The 18,072-nt window shown below is 34.5% G+C and overlaps 1 protein-coding gene across 3 annotated transcripts in view; it reads left to right on the top strand.

The window, feature by feature from the left end:
• LOC123710760 (transcription factor EB) overlaps positions 1–18,072 on the top strand; it is a 101,563-nt gene that overhangs the window by 29,285 nt on the left and 54,206 nt on the right. For 2 of the 3 annotated variants that reach the window (XM_045662927.1, XM_045662926.1), the window contains exon 1: positions 10,774–10,887. The exons of the other annotated variant lie outside the window; for it this stretch is intronic. The gene's annotated coding sequence lies outside the window, so the exon portion shown is untranslated. Of the gene's footprint in view, positions 1–10,773; positions 10,888–18,072 lie in introns of those variants that run through there. 3 annotated transcript variants of the gene reach the window in all.

Here is an 18,072-nt window from a genome sequence, read left to right as displayed (position 1 = left end):
GTCGAGTCGGGTAGGCTTTATCGTATATACCTGGAGCAAATCCTGGAGGTCCTAATTAATAGTACCCATAACCAACGAGCATGCATTTTTTTTTTATTAACAGGGGCAAACACACAGGAGGCTCATCTGATGTTAAGTGATACCGCACACTCTAAATGCCAGTAGGCTCGGGAGTGCGTTGCTGGCCTTTGTAAGAATTGGTACGCTTTTGAAGGACCCTAAGTCGAATTGGTTCGGAAACACTGCAGTGGGCAGCTGGTTCCACATAGCGGTGGTGCGCGGCAAAAACTGCCTTGGAAAACGCTCAGTTGTGGAACGACGGACGTCGAGGTGATACGGGTTGAATTTTGTATTCTGCCTCGACGTCCGACGATGGTGTCATGTGGATGAAGAGAGAGTGGTATGTCAGGATCTTAGCATGTGGAGATCCGTGGTATCCGCTAACGCCTTCGGGATAAATGCGTAAAGTAATATAAGCCTTGTCCTTCTGTAGCCCCAAAGCTTTTCATAAATTCTTGTTCTAGTCCCACCATTATGGTTAAACACGTCCTATACATCTCCATCCCCTTCCATGGGAAACATGGAATTCGTGGTGCAATCCATTTAGTTAATACATAAGTATTATTTTCCAACTTGTAAACAGCTAAAGCTAATCAAATGTAATTACAAGTATTGTGGAAAATTAAGTTAGCTTAATGTAGTACATTATAAACTGTATAATTATCAGCCATACTAAGAGGATATCTATATACTTAGGTATTTAACGTATTAAGTGATTCTTTATGTAATAATTAATTTATAAACGACAGTGCAAAAAGTAATTGTTAATTAGTGGCACGTCAAAAAATGGCCGCCAAGCTACGTCATCCCGGCTATTTCTTGGAAATGTGGCTATTGCGCAGTTGATTCAATGGTTTCTTCCAATGTTTCTGGGACACTGCGCAGCTTCCTTTATCCATACAAATAGTATGAATATGTTATGTTTTATTTTCGCTAGTATTTGTAAAAACATACACTGTCCAGCAACATATACTTCACTGAACTCCTCTTAAACGGCTGGACTGATTTAAATGTATTTGCTTGGGTGGCGCCCTGGATGGCTTAGATCACAAATCAGCCGGGCAGATGGCGCTGCAATTAGTACTTTAATACTTTGTTTAATATCCCAATCGTTTAAAATATCATGCAGGATCGGGTCCGCTAGTATATATATATATATATATATATATATATATATGTATTCTATGTTAGAATGTTAAACACTTATAACCTAACTCCAACTTTATAATCACTGTTTAAAAATTTAATTTCCTCTTTTTTAATACAGCGTATTGCTAAATATCTGGATGCCAGCTACAACCTTGTTGGAGTCCCTCAATAAATATAGGAAAAAATGTTTTCGTTTTGTTTTAGGTGGAATTAGTTATTAGTTAAGCATATATTTTCTCTTTATAATACACTAGTATTATAGTTTAGATACAACCATTTGATCCTTGTCCCACATTATGATTGTAGATCAATTAAACTGTGTCGATGGCCGATGATGTCATTTTGATAGCGCATGATTCAGTTTTCAGAGTAAAAGATTACACTTCTCATTGATAAGAAATTTTAGGATTTTTTTTCGCTTAGAACAGAGGATTTCTCACATGGTGTATGTTTTTATCATTTGCTGTTACTAACGTATGTATGTATGGTTATTTTTAAATCAGAATTAGGTCTTTAAAAATTGAAACAGTTGGTCCCTGTGGTAATGTACCTTTCAGACTGGCAGCATTTCGCTGTATTGCGATACTACTAGTACAATAAACTTACTACTATGTACCAGACGCCTAATTAAATATTTGATTAGAGCCTCTGCACATAAACCCCACGGACTAAGCAAAATACTGGTTTCGTGTGTGTGCCGTGCGTAATCAGTAAATCTTTTTTCTTGTCATCTCCTTTTTATTTGTCAATCTAATTCTTGGTATGACTCTCATATGTTCTGTAATCAAGACATTTTCGCCAGCTATGCATTTATGTTATGGCCATCATTATGGTCTGCAAAAACGTAGTGCTGTTTACTCTGGCTCTCCAATTATCCTTCGGAGACATAGTAAAAGAGTATAGAGTATAGATACTGATAAGAGTTGTCATATAAAAAATCTGAAACCTATATCTTATATAGCTACTATGAATGAATGAAGGAATATGTAATGTTCCAAAAACCCATTTAATTCATAATGTACCAAAATACTCAAATACGCATTTCATGACGTCACACCACGTCACGACATGCGAATCTCTAATTTTAACGCATGCGTAGACGTGTCCAATGTCATAGTTTTACTATTTTGTCTGCGGTCGTAATGTGTAAATATTTGATGTTAGGAATCAGTTCTTCGAATCAGAATTCATACCGATTTTCTATAAGATTATTTGTGTTTGCTTTATATATATAAAAGTTTTTTTTATATAATTACCAGACAACCTTATGCTAAACATTAATCTTCTACAGTAATGTGTACTTCGCTCGCCGGCAAAGAGTCGAGGAAGCTCTTAAGCTGCGAAAGAATTCTGGAAATAGGAGTTTTCGGCAACGGTCTGGAACATTCAGTTTCATAATCTCTTTCCCCTGCCTTTGCCGTCTCGTTATTCAGTCTTCAAATTTGATTAAAGATTGCGATGGCGACATAAATATACTTGTCAGGAGGATCAGGGCTATAGCGATTGGCGATGATCATGAAATGGTAATTCTATCAATGGTATGACTCTCCCACCGACCACTCTGTATGTAATTTTTTTATTATGTAATCTAACTGGCATGAGGCTCACCTAATATTAAGTGATACCGCCGGCATACTCATGTTGCCAAAAGGCTCGGAAGTGCGTTGCAGGCATTTTAAGAATTGTTACGGTCTTTTCTTGAAGGAATGTATAAAATAAAGAGATGAGGATTTACAAAGTGAATAATTATTTTGCCAATCTTACAGTCTGTGCGCGTTCTGGCATTTTATACGCGAAGTTCAATCGCGCATGTGTTAGACAATACTAATCAAATATGTTTGTTTACATTGAATGTACATAAATGTCTCGTTAGGTAAACGAGTCGTCTTCCTGCGTAGGATTCAGCTAGAGTAAATTCTGTAGTGAGTAATTCACAAAAGCTCACACTCGTAGTGTGAGCGTCTTACCCTTTATAACTATCCCTTTATAACTAACCCTTTATAAATATAAAGTAATTCATATGTTTTGATCATGATGTAACTTAGAGTTGTTTGGGGGTTGATGTATAGCAGATAATGTAAAATTCGCATTAAAGCCTTCAAATAAACGTTAATGCAAACATCGTTATAGTGTTAAACTTGAGGTTTTTTAAACCATATAATTTACGCTACGCGAGGCAAAGTTAGTTACGAATGAAACATTCAACGGTCGTTGTAATATTTGATAATTGTATTAAGCAATCGTTTTTAAACGGATAGGAGGTTCATCTGATGGTAGGTGATACCGATGCATTACCGGCCTTTAGAAAAATGGGACGAACTTTTCTTGAACGTCCCTAATCGTTGCTCTATAGTAAAAATCATATTCCGAGTTCGTCAATGTTATTTATTTTGTAATCTTTCAGCTTGCATAAATTATATATATCAAAAAAACAATTATTCTAAGGATATAACAGGCAGAAACGGAGTTCATTGCATATACTAAAAGGTTGAAACATTCACTAAAGGAAAAACATTAACAATTATGAAATACATTATACTATATTTTGTGTATATGTTTGTATGTACGTGTAATTAGTGTGTTGTGTGATGGTGTGAAAGTGAGCGTATTGACGTGAGGATGTGTTCGTTATTGAAAAAATCGGGAACAGTGAATGAGATTGATCGAGACAAAGTGGGAATTCTTTAAACGCATTCTTCTCAAAAGCTTACTTCAGGTAGCATCAAACCAAGCAATATCTAATAATGGGTGATATTTATTCACGTCACTGAGCCTTCTGCCATCTCATTCTGACCGAGCTGATGATATTTTTCCGGCCGCACGTATAATAATCATTTTGTTAAAATGACTTCATTCTCTTGTCCGTTTAACACAGTGAACGACATTAACCAAGACACCCTTAATACCTTTTTTGATGTCATAGTAGAAAATTGCTTTTACGTATTCGTAAGCAGCAAATTTTTGGTAACACCGAACCAAGCAATATCTATTAATGGGTAACCTATACTTTGATGTCGGAGCCTTCTGCCATCACATTCTGACCGAGCTGATGATATTTTTCCGGCCGCACATATAATAATCATTTTGTTAAAATGACTTCATTCTCTTGTCCGTTTAACACAGTGAACGACATTAACCACGACACCCTTGATTTTGATGTCATAGTAGAAAATTGCTTTTACGTATTCGTAAGCAGCAAATTTTTGGTAACACCGAACCAAGCAATATCTATTAATGGGTAACCTATACTTTGATGTCGGAGCCTTCTGCCATCACATTCTGACCGAGCTGATGATATTTTTCCGGCCGCACATATAATAATCATTTTGTTAAAATGACTTCATTCTCTTGTCCGTTTAACACAGTGAACGACATTAACCACGACACCCTTGATTTTGATGTCATTGTAGAAAATTGCTTTTACGTATTCGTAAGCAGCAAATTTTTGGTAACACCGAACCAAGCAATATCTATTAATGGGTAACCTATACTTTGATGTCGGAGCCTTCTGCCATCACATTCTGACCGAGCTGATGATATTTTTCCGGCCGCACGTATAATAATCATTTTGTTAAAATGACTTCATTCTCTTGTCCGTTTAACACAGTGAACGACATTAACCAAGACACCCTTAATACCTTTTTTGATGTCATAGTAGAAAATTGCTTTTACGTATTCGTAAGCAGCAAATTTTTGGTAACACCGAACCAAGCAATATCTATTAATGGGTAACCTATACTTTGATGTCGGAGCCTTCTGCCATCACATTCTGACCGAGCTGATGATATTTTTCCGGCCGCACATATAATAATCATTTTGTTAAAATGACTTCATTCTCTTGTCCGTTTAACACAGTGAACGACATTAACCACGACACCCTTGATTTTGATGTCATAGTAGAAAATTGCTTTTACGTATTCGTAAGCAGCAAATTTTTGGTAACACCGAACCAAGCAATATCTATTAATGGGTAACCTATACTTTGATGTCGGAGCCTTCTGCCATCACATTCTGACCGAGCTGATGATATTTTTCCGGCCGCACATATAATAATCATTTTGTTAAAATGACTTCATTCTCTTGTCCGTTTAACACAGTGAACGACATTAACCACGACACCCTTGATTTTGATGTCATTGTAGAAAATTGCTTTTACGTATTCGTAAGCAGCAAATTTTTGGTAACACCGAACCAAGCAATATCTATTAATGGGTAACCTATACTTTGATGTCGGAGCCTTCTGCCATCACATTCTGACCGAGCTGATGATATTTTTCCGGCCGCACGTATAATAATCATTTTGTTAAAATGACTTCATTCTCTTGTCCGTTTAACACAGTGAACGACATTAACCACGACACCCTTGATTTTGATGTCATAGTAGAAAATTGCTTTTACGTATTCGTAAGCAGCAAATTTTTGGTAACACCGAACCAAGCAATATCTATTAATGGGTAACCTATACTTTGATGTCGGAGCCTTCTGCCATCACATTCTGACCGAGCTGATGATATTTTTCCGGCCGCACATATAATAATCATTTTGTTAAAATGACTTCATTCTCTTGTCCGTTTAACACAGTGAACGACATTTACCACGACACCCTTGATTTTGATGTCATAGTAGAAAATTGCTTTTACATATTCGTAAGCAGCAAATTTTTGGTAACACCGAACCAAGCAATATCTATTAATGGGTAACCTATACTTTGATGTCGGAGCCTTCTGCCATCACATACTGACCGAGCTGATGATACGATAAATACCAATTGTGTTACAAATGTGTTATAGTTTGAATAATTAATGTTTGAAAGTTTACAAGTCGAGTGAATTACGCGCAATAAATTCGTATTTCGAACCTTGGTTTTGGTCTATATCTTCGATCTGTGTTATTTTCAACCCTCAGTCTGCCCGTCTGGCAGATACATATTCTATTTCGGAACACGACTGGGACGCGTCGTTTTTCCTCGGAGCGCGTCATATTCGCATCATGGCGTCGCGCGCCAATTTTGACATTTACCGCGAAATTTTTGCGGGTTTTTTTCGTGCATTTGCATGGCAGGACTTTTATGAAATGTGTGATTTTGGTAATGAATCGATCGTGTTGTGTTTAGTGAAAGTGCAATATGCAAGTACTCGAATTACAATAACAACAGTGCTGTAAGATGTTTGGCCTGTTTTAATTATTGTATGTATTTTTAGTATTTCATTAAACGAAACGATTAAAGTAATTGGAATTAAATTATTACTAAAAATTAATTTATGAATCAATTGTTTTGGTTACGATTACTTAATATTAAATTGTGTAAAGTATAGAAAAATTTAAATACCATTGTGGCATGTTAAAATATTTATGAGATGTCAATTTTAAAAATGGGGTTATAACCAAGTAGTCGAAATATTTTTACAAAAAACTAAATTGTAACACCATGAACATGATAACCAGCATAAAAGTGGAAGACGTCATCAAAAACATAACTAGTAAATGAAACAAGTCTCGCAACTCGATCGAGTCAGGTTAATTCAGCATTTAATGCATGTCTTAAGTTTTTATGTAATTTAAGATAACTTAACATCATCTCATTTAAATATATTTTTAATAAATATTTGACTTCGTCCAATCAATGTAATTGAATATAATGTGTGATAAATTAAATTTGAGGTTTCTCGTATGTGACTTTCATGATCGGTTAGTGAGTGTCAAAAACTACTGGTTCAAATTGAATGAAATTTTAAATAATACCCGGGCTTTTAGTTGTATCTAAAACAAAGTTAGGGGGTCAAAAATGCCCTAAACGGTTTCGTGATAATGGGCGTGCCTCATTTTTGCTTTGGTAAGTGGCACTAGGCTGATTTAATAATAACATTAAAATATATTTTCTTTCTGATACTATATGTTTTTTTTTATGTAGGAAGCTCATCTGTCATGTGATACCTCCGCCCATTGACACTCACAGTAGGCTCGCATGTGCGCTCTTTTCTTGAAGGAAATTAATTTTATTTTATCTAAATTACATATTAACTTTAATATAAACTATTTATTACTTCATATTGGCTCTATATATATTGTATGTATTTAGATCATATAAAATAGGTAAATTAGTGAATCAACTATGTGATAATTGCGGTTTTTCCCTACAGCTTTTTGTAGTCAAACCATCATGGAAATAACCAAAACGAATGTTGTTTTAAAACTTTTAGGTTTGGATGTAAATTGTTAATAACGAAACTAAGATTTCATTTACATATTTCGTCTACTGAATTATTAGAATATTATCCATATTTAACAATTACTTAGAGTCGTCCATTTTTGTAATGACAATTTATTTAAAGTCCATATGTAAGGAACAGTGTACAAAATTAATTCTGAATACTTTTGAGGACACAAAAGAGCATTTTGGCTTTCAATAGCACCCACGGTATACTTTTAATAAACGCTAACGGTTTACTGTTAATCGCAGTAAAGATAGTATTTTGAACTCATACAGATTTTGACCTTTTCATTCCTTTTATGGTTAAATCGTTTTTACTATATATTAACTATTTAGATATTGCCCTTGGAGTATTAGTTCTATTGAGTTTGGCTAAATGTTCAAATACGCCTCGGTCAAATATTAGTTATTCTACAACTTATGGTATTTGTAATTAACGTTACCACTAGGGGTGTTATATTTTTTTTTAACTTTGATTATCTTTTTAATCGGCAGCTAAAGTCTGAGCGTCGTGGAAAGTAACTCTCTATTTCCACCGGTTTCGGTCCCTATATACTTGACAACCAAATGGTAAACCAGGAATTCTGATTGACTATTGTAATACAGTATAGTTGAGGCGTTTACTGATAACAAGATGTAAGTTGCACCGACTTAATCTCAAAATAATAATAGCGACAATCACGGGCCACTGTCTCCTAAATAAATATCTCTTTTTGCCTATACCGCGACAAACCTTACCACCACCAAAGTACCTTGTGCAGAGGCTGTTTCAGCGCAGATGAATCAGTCACCCACGTAGTCCTGGAATGCGTGGCTGTGATTTCCCAACTAGCAGAAATCCTCGCGAAATGCCCAGAACTTTTAATAGAACAGGGAGTCGCCCATGGACACTCAATGGCAGTTGGCTCCCGAATTGCCGGCCTTTTAAGAATTGGTACGCGCTTCTTGAGTTGATTTGGTTCGGAAATACTTCAGTGGGCAGTTGGAAGGAGCTAGACTGGATTAAGTAGCCAGAACTTAACGAACAACCAACCTAATGGGCGTCTAAATGCGGAAAGTGAGTCCACACTACAATAGAGTTCACCCTTTATATTTGACGTGGAAATTGGTTATTCACATATGATAAACTTCCAGATAAACCCTCTGCTACTTAGACAGCCGACTGGGGAGTACCCACTAAAACCATCTTGGGTGTATACCGCATTCAGCAGTACTTAATTACACATAATAGTAGGAATTTGTCTTGCGTTGTAAGATTTGCATTGAGAGTTCAAAATCGCGTGCGTTTCAATTGAGAAGGGTCCCAGAACGAATTGGCCGTTCATTACGCGAGAGTTGCTAACCACGAGACATTACTTGTTTTATTTTCAAGGATGCATCTTATAACTGTTTTTTAAACGATACAACTGTTGCTATGAATGAAACGAATTAATGGTTGCATTTAAATGTGATAGAATTGTCAATGTCTTTGACTTGTCAATATGTAAAATTTGTTAGTACGTTTTATGTAAAAGTAATCTTTTAATTAGTACCCGAAAAACCTAGACACGTAGATCGGACTAATTAAAATTTGTTTCGCGTAAATGATTTATATAAATATATGTGATTATAACTAGCATACTATCAAAATCGTTTATATTTTTAACATTGTTTAACTGTAGTCATAAGTCTCTTTCTATCTGCTTTGATTGAATCAGTTTAATAAGAATCTTGACTCATATATATTATATGAAGAATGTTAGTAAAAAAATTTTCAATCAGTGTTTCCCTTTTTTGTGCCATGCCTTTCTAAAATAGTTTGGTTCCCTTATGTAATATACATAATTTTTTAAATTAAAATTGAAATGTTTACTTAAGACACGTATGTTTATGACGATTCACAGTAAGTAAAACATATAGTTTAATTTCCGTTCCTTAAACAATCTAATTATTGAAACTCCTACTCATAAAACTGAATTCTATCACTCCTCCTTTACTGTGCAAAGTATCAGACGAGTCTTGAAATTCATTTAAAGATCTTTTTGGTCATTTTTCTAATTGGTAATTATTTAAATTTTGGTAATTAGCTACTAACATGTATTAATTATGACTCAGTTAACCCTTGGATTTGCTTCTACATTTGTGTTTATACGTATTATTATTAGTATTTTTTATTTTTACATTTTACTTTATGTTAGTTATAGTTAGTATTGCATGTTATTTTGTCTTATTGTTATGCACTTTTGTAATTTACCCTCTGTAGGCCGCCCTTTGCTATTTACTTATGTAACCTGGTTTTTATATATATTTGTATAAAGTAAATAAGTGTGAATAAATATAAAAATATAATGAAAAAATTAAATTGAAATTCTATTTTTTTAATATATTTTGGAATATCCCCCTATAACAATCAAATTGGGACGTTGAAAAACACAGGTTTAGATCGTCCTGGCCTGTTCAATTTTAACATTACCTTATATAGCTAAAACCTATTATGTTTTCCTATATGAGTAATATTAAACGTTATTCACAGATACAAATTCGTTTTGCAAATCACGTTAGCAATACAAGTTTGATAGCAAATATTTTCGTGCCTCAAGATGTTTCTGGGAATCTGCTCATGTATTTATCTTGTGTTTATTTATAGTTCTGTTTAATGAAAGCAATCAGACGGATTGTAAATTCAATATTACTGATATATTTTTTATAATTTACATATGAGTTACGTATTTATGAAGTCAGAGCAGTGTTGGCCTAGTGGCTTCAGCTTACGACTCTCATCCGTGAGGTTGTAGGTTCGAACCCCGGCTGTGCACCAATGGAGTTTCATTCTATGTGTGCATTTAGCATTCGCTCGAACGGTGAAGGAAAATATCATGTAGAGCTGGCTTGCTTTAGACCTAAAAAGTCGACGGCGTGTGTCAGGGACAGGAGGCTGATCACCTGCTTGCCTATTTGATTGACAAATATTCGTGAAACAGATACAGAATTCTGAGGCCTAGACTTAAAAAAGTTGTAGCGCCATTGATTTTTTTTTTGATGATGTCTTTCGTCCTGGGACATTATTTACATAGCGTTCTAAATTGTATGTTTTCTATACAAAACCAAAATGCATTACCACACATGTAAACGCGTACTTTATAGTACTAAGAGATCAACCACAGCAGCTCTGTTTAATTTCAGTCTCAACCTGTCACGATAATTCATTCAAAGGTTGCGAAGGAAGGAAAACAGTTGACGGTTGCATCACTGCCAGCAATTTTCAGCAGCAATTTACCTGTTATATACCTGATAGACATGCGCAGGCGCCGGCTCCACGCGTATCAAAATTCAGAAGGCTAACCCGTCAGTGTCATTCGTAACGTCAGCGCGAGTGGTCGTCGCGGCCACGCGCTCATTTACGCGTTGTTAGTAAATAACTGTTGACAATTTAATATCAATTGTGTGTGCTAGTTTGTGTTTTGTTGGATTGCTCAACGTTCTATATGGTATAATTTGGCACGCTCGGCCATTGTTTATTTTGATGCCTTGCTAACGATAACAGCATCAACACGTGAGCTAACCTTAAGGAAATCACTGATAGATACCAAATTACTTTAACAATCAATACTGCAATAAATAGAAGTCAAGTGTCCAAGTGGCGCGTTTGTTTGTGTCGCTTTTATTGTTTGATACATACAGTTCAATATTGCTTGTAACTAATTAAACGATTGGAAAAGTAGCCAGCTCCAGATGTTTAATGGGAGTGTATTTAATTCGTTGATTAACTTGATATGTGTACGACACATACGCGTTGTTTGTCATTGGTTTTATTGCAACGCTGGAGGTTCTGGGTCAAAGTCAACTCCTGTCTTGTATCCTAGCGATGCAGATTAAGAAATCTCACTTACCGTTTCATATTAAACATTTAAATAAATATTAATTATAATGTTAAGTTATAAATGATTGATAGTAAAATGTTGTATGTTATTTACAAATAGAAAATACAAGTTAGTACAAAGTTAGTTAAAAATTTAATCTAATACCACATACATTATATGTCCCAGAAATACGTGGGTATCTCAAAACCATTGAACCGATTTTGATGCAAATTTATAAGCAGACATGTAAACAAACTTAATTAGATCTTTACTGTTAGAGATCTAACTTAACTATTGTTGTATTCGAATATGTGAAACATGTCAAACTAATAATCCTTTTTTGTAGTCGGTTACGATGCCTTAAATTAGGTATTAAAATTTCAGCACTTATCGAATTCTAATTAACATATAATTTATACAGTAAGAGTTTCATTTACTTTCATGATATGAAGACTAAAAACCTGTTTTGAAAATGAATTTGCTTAAATTTTTTATGGTTTAAATGATCGAAAAGATTATAAAAACTGACATTTGATATTATTTTCGTAAAATGTGGTTCTATATTATCAAGATTTTATCAGTATAGGAAATATAAAATCTGGCATCTGGCTGGCTTCAGTAGGAATTAATTGTTGATCGCCAGGACGGGTACCACGTATCACCCAAGACTGTTATGAGTGTTGGTACCGCGCGATCTCATTGCGATCGAACTATATCGGTCCCATAGAAAAACGTCGGAAGTAGGGAATGCAATCCCGACTAGAGATCGTAAATTCGGGATTAGAAATATCAATCCCGCGGGATCCCGAAACTTTCGGGATCTCGTATAGTTAAAAAAAATAATTCACATGACTGAATACGATGAAAACTGCATGTTTGTGATAGTGAGGTTAATTGAAATAAAATATTATTTGAAAGAAAACAAAAGGCTTTATCCTTTAACATTACAAACTAAACAACTAACAATTTTAATTACATGAGCTTAATCAAAACAAAAGTAGGTGTAGCTCAAGGAGATTAAAATTGGTCATTTCGAAAGTAACTTCTAAAAAAAGAGTATCTTCTAAAGTGTCTCAAGAGTGCTATCTGCTAACCGGCATCTAATGCCCATTGCAATGTACCCTATGTAATGTGCAATGTCGCGTGAATCAACCCGAGCGGATGTGTGTAGAATCGCTGACCATTGCAGCCCAATCCCGTCAATCTCTAACTCGTCTAAGGCAAGCCGGTTTCCTCACGATGTTTTCCTTCACCGATCGAGCTAATGTTAAATGCGCACATAGAAAGAAAATCCATTGGTGCACGGCCGGGGATCGAAACTACGACCTCAGGGATGAGAGTCGCACGCTGAAGCCAACATTGCTCGTTACTTATATTAGAGAATAGATATTCTATAGGTAAAAACGACGCATTTAGATATGTAGATTATGGTAATGAGAAAAATGACCTTGACTTGTTATAGTAATATGCATTTAACAACACAATGTCGGAACTGAATGTAATTGTTCACAGTGCAGCGTTATTGTTCAAGCATTTTAGGTGTCTTTTTGGTAACTTAATTTGGTAATTAAAAGAAATTAAAGACAGACATTTATTATTTACAATAAATTTATTATCGTTTATTAATGATAAATAATAAACCTAATTCCAGACAGATATATGGTAACTAGATAAAAATTATTCCGTTGTACACGTGGTATGAATTTTTTTTTAAAAGTTGTTGTGTCTAATCAAATACAAGTCGTATGAGTGTGTGAATGGGTGCGTGTATTTGAGACTGTGGCTGAGAGTTGTTGTATGCAACGTGTCTGTGTTAGTTTTTGGAACATCAGTCACGCCAAAATGCGTAGTAAGGCCTCTGTAGATTCGAGATAAGCGTAATTCGCCTAGCGTAATTTTGTGTTGCTGACACATTTTTACACAGTACATGTTACTGGGAGGTAAAGGTAGTTCACTACATCAGGAGCCACATACATGTTTGTTATATAATTTATGTTTATGGCAATAAATTGTTATATAAAACGGCTGTCAAATAAGTAATGTAAAAATTTACGCCTTGAAGCAATTACGATATGTATTTTGAGTTACGTTTATGTGTCCCTACTGTTGTTTTGTTATACTTACAACTGTTCGAATTATATATTGAATGAAGTAAATAAAGGCCACCCTGAAAGGCGGTATATTTTGTTCCATAAAATTAATTTCTATAGATTTAATAAATTATACTGAGACTAATATACCATACTTAATTCGATGCGACATGTACTAGACAACCCGCATATGTTTATAGAGTCACTTGAATATTCATACGTAAAACCTTAACATATATGCAAAGAATACGGGTCTAAGATATCGCTAAATCGTCTAGATATACAAATTCAAAATAATATTAGGTCCTTATGAAATGGGCGTTTTGTTGAACTTTGACCTCAAAAGTTTGTATAGAAGTTCCAAATTCAAATTTTTACAGCTATTGTCTCGTGCATTTGTTTTTCGAAAATTATGATTCATTTTAATAACACGTGTTCAATATATAAGTGATCATCATGTTTATTGATTGTTTGTTACCCAATGTTTTTTATGGTAGTATTTGGATCCAGCTGCCCAACAAAGTTTTCTCAAATTAAACCGACTTAGAGTTAAATTAATGTCCATTAAAAATAGATAACGATTCTTAAAGGCTGGCATCGCGCGAACCTGGACAGTGTGAATGTTCACGCTGTGCGTCAGCCCTCAGTTCTGTAAAAAAGCAATCTTTCTGATAATGGAAATAGGAAGTGGACCTTAAACTTTAGAGCTTAATAGAGTCAAAATCTTTTATAACGACATCGAAGGGACAACTCATATTTGGTCGTAAAACCGATAGTCGTAACAGCCGATGACGTTGTTATTAAGTACCTTATACAATAGAATTCAGTCGCAACCTTTGATTTTGGTCAATATAACCGGTATGTTGTTATAAACGATGTCATCGTAAACGGTTTTGACTGTATTTATTAAATGAAAACTAGCTTTTCGTTTACACAATAAATTGTTTATTATTAAGATATCACAATTTTAAGTGTAATTGCGATCACCAATACTGCTCCTACTCTTCCTCCCTTAACGGCAACACCCAGAGTGTTTGAGAGTGTCCATGGGCGGCGGTATCACTTAACATCAGGTGAGCCTCCTGCCCGTTTGCCGCCTGTTTTATATTTGAAAAAAAAAATGATTTTCTCCGTGTAAAGTGATACAAATTTAAAAGATATCGTTTATAATAAATGTTGGTTCAATGTTCATTCTAGCTAGTATATCTAACTAAAGACTAGTATAGTACTATCTTTTTATCTAATATAGTACTATCTTACGTATATCGTATTTAGATAATCGTTTCAAAGAGGTCCAATCTTGACAGTGAATTCACTCAAGAGACAATATCATATGAAGAACGAATGATACAAAATAATACTGTAATGTGCATGATAAGTCTTTAAGGATTTTACTACTTACTATCGAGTAAGCAGATGTTAGAATTCTCAGGTCTAACTTAATTTTGCTAGTGCAAGAAAGGATCCAAGTCACGAGGGCCATCATTATTTTATAAGGCAACTAGCTGCCCCCGCGAACTTCGTTTCTCCTTAATGTGGTTTTAGTTAGCCTTAATACCGTGACACGAAAGAATAATTTCACTGTATTATCGTCACTATAATTTGAATTTGATTTACACTTCGGTCTAAGTAACACGTGGTTGGCTATGCTAACACCAAAAATTAAAAAAGTAGAAATAATTGAATTTCACGGTATTTCGTTTACTACAAAATAAATTTAATTGATACTTTAGCCTCAATAACACGTGGTAATCATGATATTGAATTGTAGCTTATATCACACGTTTGTCGGTTTACCATAGCAGTGCATCTATTGATTACTTACTCATTCCAGTCGAAAAGTATCGACATCTATTAGAATCTTTTGGAGTTACAGATAATTGTGACTGTCAATGAATTAGATACAAATAATTTGCAATAAAATAAAATTGCGACTATAATTTAAGATCTAAGCTATCCTATCTCTGAACTTGGACCAGACTGCTCACGGTGTGTGCAATTTAAAATAGGTTAAGTAGTTTAGGAATCCATCGCGGACCAACATCGTGACAGGAGATTTTTATATATTAAGATATAATGATATAGATTAGAATGTAATTATAATTCCAAATAATTTTCGAATAGACAATCAAATAGCCCCTCTGAGGGGTGTGGGGTTTAACAGTCTAACTTTTTAATATGGACAGTGGACACAGTAAGATCGCTGCAGGGGTGTAAGAGAGACAATTATCTTCACCGAATTATTATTGTAATTTCTCTTTCTCTCTTACCGCTAACCGCTGGAATCACTTTATGCACCCTAATAAAATCATTTTAGATAGGCCCTTGTATTGCTATGGAAGCGATGTATGAAATGACGGTCTAGTTGATCAAAGTAACGCGCCAGATAAGGCCCTCCAAACAATTAGTTAAACGAGCTAAATTAACCTTACAATAAACGTTATTTCATGCGTCTAAATATTTGTCGCTCAAATACTCATTATAATTAAACTATGTGTGGCCTTCTAGTCTATTGGGTTGTGAATTAGTTTATCATTGGTATTTTGACGTATATACCGTCTATTGTCTCGCAGTCGTTAATTACTTGAAGTTATTTTAGTTAACTTCTTTAAAGATTATAAACGCGAATGATATGTAACAGTACGTTTCAACTGTTAAATTATTACTATTTTTTTTATTAAACAAGAAGATGTTTTATTTAATAATTCGCAAATCTATGATCCGATATCTTTCGTTATCGGCGACAATGTCACATTCAAATATTCTTTTTATTATTATTCAAACACTTTGTTTTCGTCTTTTAAATATTTTTATATGATCTCATTCCTCCTGCGTAGCTTAATCCTAGTTATTAAGACTTACCAAAAATTCAGAGTATGTCTCCCGTACTACATCAAATTTAGTACGTTTATGACACAGTACTAGGGAAGTTTGGACTCCGAATAAACCTTATTAACATAAAATATGCTGTTCATATTAACTTTGCAATTGATATAATAATAGTAATGACTTTTGCAATGAATAATAATGTGTTCACTACAATGCAAGTTTGGTGGGGACCCAAATTGAGAAAATATTGTAATCTGTATGGTCTAATTTGTTGTGGCTGTTGTTACAGAATTCAGTTAATAATGTTATGTTTTCGACTAATTGTATTTGGTAATAACTAGTTTTGAATGCTTCAAACCAGCCTTTCATTTGTTATCTGAGGATTTCATGAATAAAGTTGCTTGCTACAGATATTTTCCAAGGTTTGACAGATTGACACTAGCGATTTTTTATATTCGTGCGAAAATTTGTCCGTGACCCGCGTGTTCTCACTCGTAACGTTAATTATAATTTGACAGCTTTTTATGAAAATTAATTAAATGACTGGTTAAGTTTAAATTGTATGAGATGTTCCTGCAAATCAAAGTACACAACTCAAATTTCGTGAAGAAAATTCTCAAGAATATATCGTGAATAACAAATATGTATACTTGCTACGTAAATACAATAGTACATACTACTTAAGTTATTATTCATATATAGATGAACACACTAAGAGCTCAATAAGCTGTGGTATTACACTAAATGTAGTAACAACTATTAGTTCGAACAAGACTTCTAACTAAAACAACATGTTAGTTATAAATGTTGATTCGTTGAATCATAGAGTGGCTGTTGGTTTATTTTCTTATGCCAAAGAGGGGCTTTAGATAAGTGATAAAAATAAGTGTTATCTTACTTCTTACCACGTCTTTGCTGACTGGTTACACAACAAATATCATCACACATATTCATATATTTTTAGTAAAATATTTCTGTTACAAGTATACTGTGAACAGGTAACATAATTTACGTAACACGGGATTAACATGACGTGTAAATATATGTAGTTATTTCCCGTCCGTATTTTAAACAAGATAAGATCTATATCAATGATAGCTCAATGTTAGTACGTAGTTCACTAGTCCAGCTGCTAATTTCGTGATATTCCGCTCTTGTAGGACTCATTTGCACCATCGGATTTACTCTCCTCTTTATAAATATTAGTCCTGAGACACGTATGTACTATGTACCCAGTACGAATCCATCTTTAAGATAATTTCTTCTAATAAGACTGTGAGGAAAAATGGGTCGAAATTTTCAGCAACTCCATGGAGTCCTTTTGCCGAGTCGTCTTAGAAACCTTGTTGTGTTAAGTATTTGCTTTTATTATTATTTTATTTCTTCCTACATAATTTTCTATTTCCATTGTATATTCGCTGGTGCTTGCTCACCCATGCGACTTCTTCAATATAGAGTCCCCGCGTGTGTTGGGTGCTGCGATACTGTGGAATACTCGATAGTAATTGTTTGTAAATGTAGATCCTTTCTATAACATATTTTCATAAGTACCTGATTGTACTCGTTTTAAATGTGTGACTTTTGAGAGGAAAAAATAAAATTACAATATTACATTCTGGGTATTGCATTAGAATCTTTATTGTTTCGTCTTAAGATACATTTTACAATGCCCTTGAAGTTGTACCGGGCTGTAATCCTTTGGAAAGTTCCAACGCGATTCTTCTAGCATTGTGACCATGGGCGCTACAGGTGTCTCTATGCCCCCTATAATGAACTCAAGAACACAAAACTTGTTTACATATCATCCTTTTACTTTGCGAATAGAGAGCAAGTGTCAAACGCCGCTGGCGCAATGCGTAATGCGTCGCCTTGAAAACACATATGTGTAACGAAC

Source organism: Pieris brassicae, chromosome 6 (assembly GCF_905147105.1).
Source record: "Pieris brassicae chromosome 6, ilPieBrab1.1, whole genome shotgun sequence".
Classification (NCBI taxonomy): domain Eukaryota; kingdom Metazoa; phylum Arthropoda; class Insecta; order Lepidoptera; family Pieridae; genus Pieris; species Pieris brassicae.
This window is presented reverse-complemented; position numbering and strand designations above follow the sequence as displayed.